Below are 13,707 nucleotides of genomic sequence, written 5' to 3'. Positions count from 1 at the left end.
ATTTCAACATGCATTTGTATAGACATCCATAATGATCTGAGTAGCCTCCCTACATTGCTGTAGGAAGAAGCCCTGGGGAAGCTCCAATCCACTGAGTCACCCTATCAGTGTAAGAATAGGAGTAACATCCCAAAGTCCTTTTCCTAGCTATAAGGAGTTTGAATATCAACTAGTTGCCAGTTCCCCAGGAGTTCCCCAGATCAGTCCCCAGGTTAGAACTCCTCATTCCCTCCCTCACATTACTGGTCCTGCTTGACTTAGATAAGAATCCTGTGAAACCCACCAAACTTTACTTATTTTGGTGCATCATTCCATCTGAGGCCCTAGAGGGTCACCTAACTGCAACCAGGCTCCCCAGTGGACAGCCTCATATCCTCTGTGGTGAACTTGTGGGATGACATGGGCAAGAATCTCAAAGAATGGGCAGGCATGGACAAGTTGTGATCTGCATTATTGGAGGGAACTCTTAGATTGATAAGATCACAGATCTGTTTGAGTATTATTAAACGGTATTGTCCAGGCTTAAAAACTGCTTCTAGATAACAAATTAGTCATTTAAAGATACTGCATAAATTCTTGAAGGCCATTAGGCAATTCAGTTAATCCATACTAAAATAAGATAATGTACATAAAATACTTTATAAACTTTAAAACATATATAAATGATATCTACTATTATAATTATTTTCTATGTGGTAACTGCACTAGGAATAATTTCCTGAAACCTTATTGTGGTGCATCTGACAATCTTAGTCCTGGAGAACAGATGATAAAAGGTACATTCCTTCTCTTCTTGGAGGTAGAGGATTCTGGGTGCAGAATGGTGTATATACTGTCAGACTTAATTATTTTGTCAGTGTTTTTTCTTAAGTATTTTCCTTTATTACAATGTGGGGTTCAATTGTGGTGAGGCATATTATAATACGAAACAACACAAAAAAGCATCAGTTTTTAAAAATGAAAAAAAATATTGTAGCTTCCCTAAATTTCTGCTGTGTTCATGGTAAATATTGGACCTTCATGTGACAAAACACCAAATTAATATACATATTGTATTTTTTCTTGTCAGACTTTTTGACAATTAAATATCTATGCACTTTAAATGCTTTGAAATGAGTGAAGTTAAAATATGATTATTCCTTCCTGAAAATTTTGAAGGAAATTTGTTTTGTCTTTGGTTCAGGGATTAGAAAATACTTAAGTGATTTCCTTCTTCCCTATATCAATGAGGTAATAAAGGCTACATAATCTGTATGAACCATTCAGTTAGAAAAAGAAGGTAAATTGTTGAAAGCAAAAGAAAAACATCACTTTTTATTCTTTTCCCTGCTAAACTTGATATTATTGCACTGAAGACAAACTGCCTCAAATTCCAATTTATGAAACTAGAAAACTAATAAAAGGAAGACATGTCAAGTGGCTAGATTTAGCCTTTTCATTACTCTGAATTACTGCAAATACAACAATTTTCTAATATAATAATGTTTTCACATTGCATTGAAGAAGTTTTGTTTAGTTTAAATTGTAGCTGTGGAAAAGTACAGAAAACATTGGTTCATTTTTACCATTTGGAAGTTTGTCCATTTTATTTTCTATTTCTGCTCTTTACCTAGTTTACTCTAAACATCAATGACCTTTTAAGTCAGAGCAGTTTCTGGAAGTTTGGGGTTTTTTTGTTGACTGTTCTTTGAAAAATCTCTCTGCTCTTATATGGATTACAAAACATTCAGAGACTGATGAAAACATGGTCTTTTGCATGTCAGATGGGAACCCTTGTTTTATTTTGTTTAAATATTCACCAACATAACCATGTTGAATATATGTGTATATATACATACACATATAAATGTACATATATATACACATACACACATATCATTTTTAATTATTTTTAAAAAGTAGATTTGCTATTGCTCATTTTACCATTAAGAAAGAAATGCATGCATTCAGAGTTCATTCGCTTCTCATATAATTTGGATAAATAGCATTAAATAGTTTCAACTAAATATTTTTGTTGATAATTTTATTTTGGCATAGTGGACAATCATAAATAAAAACAGGAATATATTCTCTCAAAATAACTAAGCAAAACATAAGTGTTGGCAATTAGGATAGATGATACTTTCTTTCTTTTTCTTTTCTTTTTTTTTTTGCAATATACCATTTGTTAAAAGAAAGAAAGGGTTCCTGTTTTACCTTTTGCCAATTAGTATTAATGTAGTCCAGGGCAGTGAAGTAGTACAATGGATAAAAAGAAGTTTGGGTCTAGAGTCAGCTTCCAGAGTTCAAATTTGGCCTCCTTACTAATGTGTAATCCTGGGTAAGTCACTTAACTGTTTGTCTCAGTTTTCTCATCTGTAAAATGAAATGGGGAAGGAAATGGCAAACCACTCCAGTATCTTTGCCAAGAAAAGCCCAATGGGGTCACAGAGAATTGGAAATGACTAAAATAACTGAAGAACAACAAATCATTGTCATCCATTGGTGAGTATCCGTCTCATAAATGCCTAATTCAAATGACTGTTGCTTAGGTGGCCAGTCTTGGCCTCTTGAGGATAAGGTGATTCATACATGGTGCCATCTGTCATACATTTTATTTGACCAGAATTTTTTTTTTGCCATTTAGTGTTACCTTCATTTATACTGTTGTATTAGCCAGCATACGTCTTGTTCTTTGCATTCTGTTTTCTTTGTTCTGTGTCATATGCCAGTATATTTTTAAAATTCTTCATAATCAGAATTCTTATGGCATAATAGTATCCATATTACATCACATAATTAGATTTGTATGGCACAATTTGTTTAGCCTTAATCATGGGATGTAAAGTTGATTTCCAAACTTTGTTATTGCAAATAAGCCTACGGATATATATATATATATATTTTACAGAGAATATTTTCTTATTGTTAATTATCTCTTTGGGAGTATAAAAATAGTAATTAGGTTGCTAGGTCAGAGGATATGAACAATTTATTTTCTTGTATAATTTTAGGTTGTTTTCCAAAATGAACAAACTAATTCACAGCCCTACTAATAGTGAATTAGTGTACCTATCTTTCTGTCATGTCTCCAATATTGATATTTTTTCTTTTTTGAATGACTTTTGAAAAGTTGTTTCTTTGATGTTTTTTTCAAAGCTAAGAGTGTCATTTGTCGCATCAGTAATGGACATTGTACATTACTATAAGGGTCAAGGACTGAACCTGTGATTTCATTGGCAAAGAGTTTTGTATAAATGAGTGACAACTGTATTAAAAAAAAAACTTTGTGTACTCTCGGACAAACACACAAACATACACCCCCACACCCCCACATCCCTCTACCACCTATACCTTCTCCACCCACACACACTGCTCCTACTAATTGGCTTGTAATTAAAGGAAATCAACGATAGAAACAAGGTCCAATATGTACTAATATAGAAATAGCAGCACTCTTTGAGATAACAAAGAACTGATAAACCAAAGTGGGTGTCCATCTGTTGGGGAATAACTGAAAAATTAATATAATGGAATACAGTAAGGAATAAGAATTTGAGGAATACAGAGAAACATAAAGATTAATATGAATTGATGCCAAGTGAAATTAGTAAAACTAAAAGAAATATATACACAGCAATTACTGTATTGTAAGGAAAAGATCAACAATGTAAATGAAAAGATCACTAAAAGTGAATTAAATTCGGAGTAAATGATAAACCATTCAAAGTTCCTGAGAACAGATTATAACATACCTCCCTCTTCATGGCAGAGGGCAAGGAAACAGCTAGGGCAGAATAGTATAAACATTTCAGATTTGGTCATTGTATTGCATATTTTTGCTGAATTGATACTGTTTGTCACAAGGGCATGCCAATTTGGAGGAGGTAGTATTAAAATTATTCCCTAGAATTTTCCCTAGAAATGACTGTGGTATAAAGACAAAATACACCAATACAACATTTTTAGTTTACTTGGATACCAGAACTTTTTGGTTTGACTATTGACATCAAATAAATTGGATGTCTGTTGAACAGAAGTGTTATGTAATTGACAATTTTTTGTGTTTAAAGATTGATCCAGATTTATTTTAAGAGCCTGGATACAGTGAACTATATTCCTTGTCAATTGGCATGACTATGCTCTAATTAATTTTATTTTTTGGATAAAGGAGGTCCTGAACTGAAATTACTATATCCATGAAGTAAACCTGAGTTTTCTTTCAGATTTTAAAACTTGAAAAATAATTGGATGTTCATAAATGTCTCTTTATCAGAAGTACCTAATTATTGCAGATTCAAGAAACCAAGGAATTAAATCCTTGAGATAACATTATACAGTATTGCATTTAATAAATGTAATTACCTGAAATCTAACTACTAGATTATATTTTTTTTCAGACACATTAACTCCTAAATAACTTCAACTAAAATGTGAAGGGATTGCTCTCTGTGTTGGTGAAAGGTGAACTTATACCAATTATATCTTAAATTTTTGAAGTATGATAATTTATGATTGAGAGTATAAAGCTCCAACATATAACACAGTTGACATGTGGCGTACTGTGCTGTCAAAAAGGGGGGTGACCATCTATCATTCCCAGCTACCATATACACATGCACCCATTAAACAGAAGCCCAGGCCATGTAGTCTATATTAAAACAGTGTTAGTCTTTGATGCAACAAGAAAACATACAATAAGAAAACTTTGACCTTCTCCATCAAAAAAAAATTGTCTTGGTAAATAGTATGGTCCTTTGCCAAAGGCATTGCCAGATTTGCCAGAAACAAGAGAAATTAAAATTCTTTTTAAAAATTTATTTAGTATTTTATTTTTCCTCAATTACATGTAAAAACAATTTTTAACATTTGTTTTTAAAACTTGAAGTTCCAAATTCTCTCCCTTCCCATCCCACTCATTGAGAAGGCAAGTAATTTTATATAGTTTATACATGTGTAGTCATGCAAAACATATTTCCATATTATTGATGTTGTGAAAGAAAACATAGACAAAAAAAACTCAAGAAAAATAAAGTAAAAAAAAAGTATGCTTCAATCTGTATTCAGCCACCAACAGTTCTTTCTCTGGGGATGAATAGCATTTTTCATCATAAGCCCTTCAGAGCTATCTTTGATCGTTGCATTGATGAGAATAGCTAAGTCATTCACAGCTGATCATCTTTTGACATTGCTATTACTCTGTATACAGTACATTTCATTTGCATCAGCTCATGTAAGTCTTTCCAGGTTTTTCTGAGAACATCCTACTCATCATTTCTTATAGTACAATACTATTTCATCACAATCAGAAGACACAATTTGTTTAGCCATTCTCTAATTGGTGGGCATCTCCCAAATTTCTAACTCCCTGCCATCAGAAAAGAGTTTATATAAATATTTCCATATATATAGGACCTTTCCCTCTTTTTTTTATTTATTTTTTTTGGATATGGACCTAGTAGTGGCACTGCTAGGTCAAAGGGTATGTATGGTTTTATAGCCCTTTGGGCATAGTTCTACATTTCCCTAAAGAATGGTTGCATCAGTTTACAACTCCACCAACAATCCATTAATGTCTCATCTCCCCCATATTCACTCCAACAGTTGTCATTCTCCTTTTCTGTTCTATTAGCCAATCTAATAGGTTTGAAGTAGTAGCTTAGAATTGTTACAATTTGCATTCCTCCATTCAATAACTATTTGGACACCTTCTAATATGACTATAGATAGCTTTGATTACTTCATCTGAAAACTGTTCATATTTCTTAATTATTTATCAATTGAAGAATGGCTCCTATTTTTATGAATTTGACTCAGTTCTCTATATGTTTGAGAAATGATGTCTTTATCAGAGAAACTTGCATTCAAATTTTTTTTCACAGTTGCTATTGCTAACTGCATTTCCCTCCACCCTAATTCCGCCCCCCCCGTTTACTCTATTCTCTCTCTCATTTCACCCCATTCCTCCTCAGTAGTATTTTGCTTCTGACTATCACCTCCTCTAATCTTTCCTCCCTTCTATCACTCCTCCCTTCTCTTAACCCCTTCTTCTCCTACTTTCCTGGAATGTAAGATAGATTTCTATGCCTAATTGAGTGTGCATGTTATTCCTTCTTTGAGCCAATTTTGATGAGGGTGCCTCCCATCACCCCCATCTTCTTCTCCACTGTAAACACTTTTTCTTACCTTTTTTATGTGAGATAAGTTAACTCATTTTATTCCTCCATTTTCCTTTCTACTAGTGCATTCCTCCTTCTTACCCTTAATTTTATTTTTTTAGATATCATCCCTTCATATTCAACTTAAACCTGTGCTTTCTATGTATACTCCTAACTGCCCTAATAATGAAAAAGTTTTTATGAGTTACAAATATCACCTTCCCATGTAGGAATATAAATAGTTTAACCTTATTAAGTCCCTTATAATTGCCTTTTCCCATTTACCTTTTTATGCTTCTCTTGAGTCTTGTATGTGAAGTCAAATTTTCTATTCAGCTCTGGTCTTTTCATCAAGAATGCTTGAAAGTTGTCTATTTCATTGAATATCAGTTTTTTTTCTCCCTGAAGGATTATACTCAGTTTTGCTGGGTAGGTGATGCTTTGCTGTAATCCTAGCTCCTTTGCCCTCTGAAATATCATATTCCAAGTCCTCTGATCCTTTAATGTAGAAGCTACTAAATCTTGTGTTATCCTGACTGTGGCTCCATGATACTTGATTTGTTTCCTACTGGCTGCTTGTAATATTCTCTCCTTGACCTGGGAGCTCTGGAATTTGGCTATAATTTTCCTGGGGGTTTTCATTTTGGAATCTCTTTCAGGAGGTGATCTTGGGATTCTTTCAATTTCTATTTTACCCTCTGGTTCTAGAATATCAGGGTGGTTTTTCCTTGATAATTTTTTGAAAGATGATGTCTAGGCTCTTTTTTTGATCATGGCTTTCAGGTAGTTCAGTAATTTTTAAATTATGTCTCCTGCATCAGTTTTCCAGGGCAGTTGTTTTTCCAACAAGATGTTTCACATTGTCTTCTATTTTTCATTCTTTCAGTTTTGTTTTATTGTTTCTTGATTTCTCATAGTCATTATCTTCCACTTGCTCCATCCTAATTTTTAAGGAATTATTTTCTTCAGTGAGTCTTTGTACCTCCTTTTCCATTTGGCCAATTATACTTTTTTTTTTTTTTTTTGGTGAGGCAATTGGGGTTACACAGCTAGTAAGTATCATGTGTCTGAGATCAGATTTGAACTCAGGTCCTCCTGACTCCAAAGCCGGAACTCTATCCACTGCATCACCTAGATGCCCCCCCAATTCTACTTTTTAAGGAGTTTTTTTCTCTTCAGTGAATTTTTGTGCCTCTTTTTCCATTTGGCTAATTTGGCTTTTCAAGCCATTCTTCTCCTCACTGACTTTTTGTACCTCTTTTTCCATTTGGGCTAGTCTGTTTTTTAAGGATTTATTTGCTTCAGTATTTTTTTGTATCTCCTTTAGCAAGCTGTTGACTCATTTTTCATGATTTTCTTGCATCACTCTCATTCCTCTTCCCAATTTTTCTTCTACCTTACTTATGTGATTTTTCAAAAAAAATTTTGAGCTCTTCCATGGCCTGAGACTAATTCATATTTTTCTTGGAGGCGTTGGACGTTGGACCTTTGACTTTGTTATCTTCTGAGTATGTGTTTTGATCTTCCTGGTCGCTTTAGTAAACTTTCTTTGGTCAGAATTTTTTTCTGTTGTTTGCTCATTTTTCTAGTCTATTTCTTGTGTCGCAACTCTTTGCTAAAGTGGGGCTCTGCTTCCAAGATGTGCACTGTCCCAAACTTCAGGAGTTTTGTGTAGCTGTTTTCAGAGATACTTCTAGGGACCTGTGAGTTGTCAGCTCTTCCAAGGTGATATAATCTAAGGAGAGGTGTGTTTACTACTCTCCTGTCCTGTGCCCTCTCCTGTAAGTGATCATAAGCACTCTTTTCTGCCCTGGAATTGTGAAGACGGTCCCTGCTCCACTGTAGCTGCAAGCAGTGGTGTGCTACTGCTCCTCCTCGCCCTCCTTCTGTCACCCAGGACTGTGACCCTGATCTGAGTATGGGCAAAGCAACAACATTTGGCTTTAATGCTAGCAGAGACTCCCTAATAACCTCCTTCTGTCCAGTTGTTCAATGCAATGCCTGTGGACTGAGAGCTCCAGAAGCAGCAGCAGCAGCAACTGCTGCTGCTGCTGCTACTGATTTATTGGCTCCCAAAACCTGCTCCTGGTTTGCTGGGGCTGGGGCTGTGCTAGCTTGGCCTGCTCTGGACTGGGCTGCACTCTCACTCAGGTGTGATAGACCTTTCCTGCTGACCTTCTAAGTTGTCTCTGACTGGAAAATTATTTCACCCCATCTTTTTGTGTGTTCTGCTGCTTCAGGAATTGTTTTATGACATTATTTAAAGGTTTTTGGAGGAGTTTGGGAGAGAGTTCAGGTGAGTTGCTGCCTTTTCTCTACCATCTTGACTGCCTCAAAATTAAAATTCTTAAGAGCAAATGATATTTCCTTCTGAGCTTCTTGGTATGGGAGCAGAGTACAAACATCTGGTCATATTTTATATTAGTTGTTTTAAAACTTTTGCTATCATGGTTTACAGCTATCAAAAAGTCATCATCTAGGTAAATTCCTCCATTTTATGGACAAGGAAACTAAATCTCAGAGAGGTTAAGTGATCTACTTAAGATGAGAGGCAAAATCAGGTCTAGAATCTAGGTTTCCTGACTCTCAATCAGTGCCCTTTCCACTACAACAAGTATGGCTAAACATGGGTGTGGACACACACACACACACACACACACATTCTATAACATCAAAATATTTGAAAATTATCACCACCAGCTCCCACTGAAGGGATTTTTTTTTTTTGCAATAAGAATTTACAAAGATACCAAATATTGTGGCATTAGATTGCCTCACCATGACATGGAGGTGACTCTATGTTCTTCAGGGCTATGTCAGCTGAACACAGGCTATGGACTGTTATCTTTTGCCCAAGGACTCACCTGTTTAAGTTTGGGGTTTCTCCTCACCAGAAGTATGGCCACCAAGTGCTGAAGATCCTTGACCAAGCAGCTCATTGAATTGTCTCTTACGGTAGGGAACCGTTTTGATCTGTGTTGGCAAAGGGAATATCCATACTGACAAAATTGCAGAGCTTTGTAAACTTGGGAGTAGTAGGTTTGAGCCACTGAAAAATAGTCCAAGTATATTGTAATGAATATTTTACATGTAGAAAGTACATTTCCTTTTCTCCTTCATGTTGTACTTGAATGTACTATTTGAAATTGCTTTTTTCCCCCTCTCCTTTTATTTGCAGCATCCATCAAGAATCTGCTTTGGTTTGAAAGCTAATCAACTTGTGAATTTGTGGAAAGGTTAGCAGCAGATTACTTAAAATTTGAGTACAAAATATTCACTAGGTATAGATCATATTTCAACAACAAAGTTAAAGGCAACTATTAATAGGCATCTGACCTACTAAATATTAGTTATACTTAGAATGCCTTCTTTTTTTTCTCTGATTTTTTTTCCAGTTCTTATTTCTCTCCTGCCTTCACTCTTTCTCCAACAATTGAGAAGGCAAGACATACAATACCCATTATATAAATGAAGTCATGCAAAACATATTTTTGCATAAGCCATGTTCTGAAAAAAAAGAAAACAATAAAAAGAAAGAGAAAAAATAGACTTCAAACTGCACTCTGAGTCCATCCGTTCTCTATCTGGAAACAGATAGCATGCATTTTCATTTTAAAGGGAGAAATATTTCTATATTTGGACTTAAAATGATCTAAGTAAATAATTCTATAGAGAAGATTATGGATATACTTTCTTATAGAAGCATATAATTCTGTTTGCAGTAAAGAGCTGGAATAAATTTAACCATCTCAAATATATATTACTTAACATTTTCTAATCTGTGCATTCTTATTGTGATAATATATTTATATTTGAATTATAAGTTTTAGGTATTCATTTATCAACGTGTCCTCAATTTGCAACAGGATATTTTCATTCACAAGAAAGTTTTTATTGGAATCAATTTGCTCCCTGCTTGGTTGATTTATGCATAACTTCTCTTATTCCTGGGCTCATTCTGATTTTACTTCTGTGATTTCAGCTTCTGCTGGGCTTCTGTTGGTGTATAACTGATTCAACTCATTCTTTTCTACTGCTGTTCATGCTCTTTCCTCTGGTGCCATACTACAGTGCTTGATCTTCTGAGGTGTGGATACATTGGGTCATCATGACCTTTCCTTGCCTGTGCCCGACTCTTGGCCCTCTAAATCCTTCCTGAAACATGAAGCAACATCAATCCTCCAGATACAACAGTAATTTATAAAGAATATTTGTCTTTGTTTTTAATAAAGCTAAAATAGCTAGGCAATATTCGCGATTAGTAATGATGAATTATGAAATGAATTGCAGACCACAGAATGAAAGAATGTTAGAAATAAAGGAAATATTTGATGTCCAACCCTCTTATTTTACTGAAGAGGAATTGGAAGCCTTAAGATCTTAAGGAAAATCTTCCTAAGGTCATTCAGTAAATGGCCAACCTGGGTTTTAAACTTAGCTCTTATGACTCAAAAGTCCAGGATATTATTCATCATACCACATTGCCTCCCTTTCAACATATTAGATTATTTGAGTAATTTAGATAATTGATGGTAATTATTTGGATAAAAGTGATCTTTATGCAGGTAGGTCAATATTGATGGTGTGGTATAGATACCATTATGCTATTGAGTCACCATTAAGAGGAGTGAAGTACTTTGAGGTGCTCTTCTGTGTGGTAGTGGATTTGCATATATTCACTCTATGCTCTATTCCAATTCCTTCTGTGACTAAACTTAGAAATAGAGGTTCAATGTACATTCATCAGATCAGAAGGAGACTAGCTAAGTCATATAGGGATCAAATGCTAGAACTTTACATCAGGATGGTGTTGCAGTCAATGAACCAAGAGGCCTCTTTGATATTTTGGTGGATCAAAGATTTCATTGGTTTGTGTAATTCTTCCACTGGTGCAGATCATAACCCAATATGCTTTTTCAACTTGTATGACTCTTGTTAGTATCTTTCCATAAATACTGCATAGAGAACCTGTCCAGCATGTTGAAGGATTTCCTCTGTTTCTTCTAACAGCTTGGGCATACCAATAAAACAGAGAGATCATTTTAAACTTTACTTGGAATGTGATATGAGACCACTGGATATTTTTCTAGTAGAGTGATATCCAGAGGAAAGGTCAACCAATCAACAAACATTTATTAATGCCTACTATGTGTCAGGTACTGTGCTAGATGCTAAGGATATAAATCTAATAAATGAAATAATCTCTATTTGCAAGAAGCTTACATTTCCCTGGCAGGGAAATGAAGAGTGCTTTAGAGGGGTAGAAGAGAGGTGAGATGTAGTTCTCCAGTGTCTTAATTCATCCAACATTCCAGAATCCCCCTTTTGGGGAAAATTTTTTTTTTCTAAATTCTCAAATTATGCATCAAAACAAAAAGCAAAACACAACAGATTCTGGTACTTGGAGGAGAAAAAAAGATAGATATCAAAACACGGACTGGAACTGAAAGTTGACCCAGGAGCAGAGTAGACAGAATATTATGAAGAAAAACACTAGAAAACAGTCACCAGGAGGAAGAAGCAGGGACACGTTATTCTCTTCCCCACCCCAATTTAGTGCCCCTCGGGCAAAACCTTCTTTGTGTGGGATGATAAATAAGTTACATGTTGCCCCCTGAACTGGAGGGAAACTAAGACATGTACACAGATAACCATAATAAAAGGCAGCATTTCATAAGTGTCAAAAGAAAGGTATATAATGCTTTGTTATTTCAGAGGAGGGAGAAAAAATGAGTTCTGGAGGTGAGGGAATAGATGAAGTCCCTCATTCAACAAGCATTTATTAAGAGCCTACTCTGTGCCAGGTGCTTTGCTAAGCTCTGGAAATACAAAGAAAGGTCAAAAAAACATAGAATAAAACAAAACAAACAAAAAAATCAGCCCCTCTCTGCTATGAAGGATTTCTTAGTATAATGGAAAGGAAGAATAAAGGAGGAGAAATCAGGAATGGTTTTGAGGAGAAGTTGGATGAGTTAAAGACCACCAAAAGGCATATCATAAGTCTTTTCATCTTCCTCAAAGTCCTATTTTCATGCTTTCATTTGTGGTTTTCCAAATAACTGAAAAGACAGAATTTCAAGTTTCATTTCTGCCTTAAAAATAACTTTGTTCTTGTGGACTTGTGGGGTGCATAACATGTTGTAATTCCTAATATTTAGACATTGAAGTAAGTAAAAGTCCTTTGTACAATCTACCAGGCTTTCCTGTCTAGAAAGGGTATTAATACCTCCAGGGAAATCTTAAAAACACAAATTCTCCTTAATGTATTGAGGCCTGGATTAGAGTTTTCCCAGGTTTTGATCCCTTAATTCATTTCCTCAAGGCCCTTGGCTAGAAGGAGGAAGTGCCACGTGGGATCTGATATTCAGATAAGATCATACATATCTTTGTTTGCAGGTAATTATTGAAGTAAACACAGTTGACATTATTCCAGTGTGCCAGGTGCAAGATATATGCACACAGGAACGTGTGTATCTTGGGAACAGTAGTATGTCCTTGGAGTATTAAAAAGTTTGTAAAGAAAGATATTTAATATTTACACACTGTAAGAATTTTTTAAAAATATCATTTGTAAAATCCCAATTTGTAGGCATAAGTGAATTCCATCTGTTCATATCTAAAGGCATTTGACTCCAGCTTTGTATTTTAAAAAATCTATATATGATCTCTCTCTTTTCATATCTATATACATATGTAGGTATATAGTCTATAAACATACACACAAGAGACATGTGAATATCTTGTATTATTCCAAATATAGGCTGATTTTTTCCTCTAAAATTCTGTTTTTTTTTAACCTGAGTGTATCATTTTTGAGGGTCTAGAACGTAGTTAGCACTTTAATAATTCTTTGTTGGCCAAGATGGCGGAGGGAAAGCAGTGACTGTCTTTAGCTCTCTCCCAAAGCCCTCCAAATACCTAAAAAAAATGGCTCTAAACAAATTCTAAAGCAGCAGAACCCACAAAAAGACAGAGTAAAACAAATTTCCAGCCAAAGACAGACTGGCTGGTTGATTGGAAAGGTATATCATGCCACTGAGGAGAGGAGTGCAGTTCGGTGTGGGCGTGCAGGCCATAGCGACCCTGGAGCAAGCTTCAGAGCACTGAATCGGGGGCAGCTGTGGTGGTTTCCAGACTTCTCAACCCCTGAACACCAAAGACAACTTAGAAGGTCAGTGGGAAAAGTTTGTGACTGTGGTGAGAGAGGAGCTAGGTCTCAGCTGCAAGTATCGAGTGAGGCCTGGGACCTTGGCTTTTTCCTGGGCTTCTGGCCCACAGACTGAGGGGGAATCCAGTGGCTGATCAGAGTGGGATTGCAGGGATCTCTTTGCCAGTGCTGAGGCAGGAATCTCTTGCTTTATCAGTGCTTGGATCTGGGTCACAGTTCTGAGGGGCAGTCCTGGGGCAAGGAGGAGCACTGGTGAGGTGGAGCTTGTTGTGGTTGTGGAGAGGAAACACCTCGTCCCTTATCATACCACCTGGGAAGAAGTGAAAATTTACAGGTCCCTAGAAGTACCTCTGAAAACAGCTGTACAAACCCCGAAGCTTGGGACAGTGTACTCTTCACATT

Source organism: Vombatus ursinus, unplaced genomic scaffold (assembly GCF_900497805.2).
Source record: "Vombatus ursinus unplaced genomic scaffold, bare-nosed wombat genome assembly UNPS02014909.1, whole genome shotgun sequence".
Taxonomy (NCBI): Eukaryota; Metazoa; Chordata; class Mammalia; order Diprotodontia; family Vombatidae; genus Vombatus; species Vombatus ursinus.
Note: the sequence above shows the minus strand (reverse complement) of the source record.